Raw genomic sequence first — 2,172 nt, forward strand, 5'->3', positions numbered from 1 at the left:
AAGTATGGTATTAGTGTAAAAATAGATAAGCATGTTAATGGAACAGAATGGAGAGTCCAGAATTAAACTGACATACACTTGGTGTTAATTTTTAACGAAAATGTAAAGGCAGGTTATTGAAGAAGGCAGCATTTCAACAGATGGTGATGGAATTATTCAAACCGGAGCCGGCTCCTGGCGGCGTGACACCCGGAGCAAGTCGTGTCCCCGCCCTGATACTCGGTCCTCATACTCAGCCTGATACTCGGCTGTCAGGGGAAGTGAGGCTATCCGTCCCGAGGATCGCAGTGAGTACCTAGAAGAACCCGGTCGGGGGCGGGCACGCGGGAGGCATTCGGGAGCGGAGTCGGGTCTTCCTTCACATCCCCGCGCGGCCGCTCACCCGCCGGGAGGCCTCGGGTTCAGGGTCCCACCTCACCCGGTGCAGCGCCCCGACTGGACTAGAGGACCCGGCAGTCCCCTCCCCAGGTGACAGATGAGAGCAGTTCCTCACAGGGCTGGCTGCCACCCATGTAAAGGTTTCAAGTCCGTTGCAGTGGTTCTCAACCTTCCTAATGCCGCGACCCTCTACAGTTCCTCATGTTGTGGTGACCCCCAATTTCATTGTTACGAATTGAACATAATTAAAGCATTAGTGATTAATCACAAAATCAATATGTCATTATATATGTGTTTTCCGATGGTCTTAGGCGACACCTGTGAAAGGGTCGTTCGACCCCCAAAGGGGTCGAGACCCACAGGTTGAGAACCGCTGGTTTAAAGGCATCTAACCAGAATATAATAAGGAAGTCAGAACGTATCACACGTTTTGAAGTCCCAGTTCATGGAACTTTGTTTCAGTTCTGGGTTTGTGCACCAGGTGCAGCCTAAACGTGTGTTTCATATTGTGGACTGAAGTCAAAATAATTGAAAGCCACCGTTTAGAGTTGAAATGATTTGGGTTTCAGGATAGAATGTGTTCTTACCCCTTGGCGGGGGTGAAAGGACAGGACGGAGAGAGTGATGGGATGGTCTGGGTTTCCCCTGCGCTTCCCTTCTCGATCTGGAGCATACAGACAAGATGAGGCTGGAGCGTCCAGACAAAATATCCAAATGGTCGCGTTCCATTCAGAAATACTTGGATGCCCCAGTTCAGCTCCTTGTGAAACAGGCAAACCTGGCTCTGGTTCAGCTTAGCTCAGTGTCATGAATTATCCCTGCTTTCACATCACAGTTTCAGGCAAGGGGGCTGGCATGTGGTGGCAGCTTAGTAAATGTCTAATTGAATGATACACTCAGTGGCCTTTCTCTGCAAATATTGTGGCCCACTGCAGGACTAACACAGGCCTTACTGAGTGAGGACTTCTCCCTTTGGCTTCTTTGTCATTTGCATCATTGTCATCCTTTACCCATTTATTGAGCATGATGGGCCAGGCCTTGTGCTAAGCACATTCTGTAGTTCATCTCAGTTATCTGTCACATGAACTCTAAGAGATAGGTAGTGTTACCCACTGTTATCTCCCACTTGAAGATGAGGAAAACTGAGGCTGAAACAGGTGAATTAACTTGCTCCAAACCAGATAAGTTGAGGAACTAACCAGGCTTTGAGCACATCCTGTGGTTTTCCGAAACGAAAGATTCGTAGGAAGTAAATATGTTGTATCAGTTAGTTTATGCTGTGTAACAAATCACCCCAAGACTTAAAAGCTTTAAACAACAAGCATTTCTTATTTCTCATGATTCTGTAGATTGCCTGGGAAGTTCTTTTCTGAGCCAGTTGGCTTGGGCTAGGTAGTTTGGAATGGCCTCACTCGCATAGCCAGTTGATATTGGCTGTCACCTGAGGTGATGGGCCACATGTCTCCAGCAGGCTACCTGAGCTTAGTCATATGGCAGCAGTTGTAGAGTTCCAGAAGCAAGAGAGGGAAAATCCAATTGCACAGGCACTTTTTTACTCTCGGTGCCGGGAACCGGTCCATCCTTGCTGTTTCAAGGGACCTGGCATATATGGCATACTGTTCTTAATATGTTTGCTCACCTTCTTGGCACTGTGTTTTAACCAAGGTCACCTCTCTGAGAAAGGTTGTTTCCCCAGGTAGGGATTTTCCCCTGAAGTTAGGAGGGAATAAAACCTCTTAACTAAGTGCCAGGCGGGTAATTAATCACTTTAACTACGAACAATCATGCTTAAGC

This window comes from Myotis davidii, unplaced genomic scaffold, assembly GCF_000327345.1.
Source record: "Myotis davidii unplaced genomic scaffold, ASM32734v1 scaffold149, whole genome shotgun sequence".
NCBI lineage: Eukaryota > Metazoa > Chordata > Mammalia > Chiroptera > Vespertilionidae > Myotis > Myotis davidii.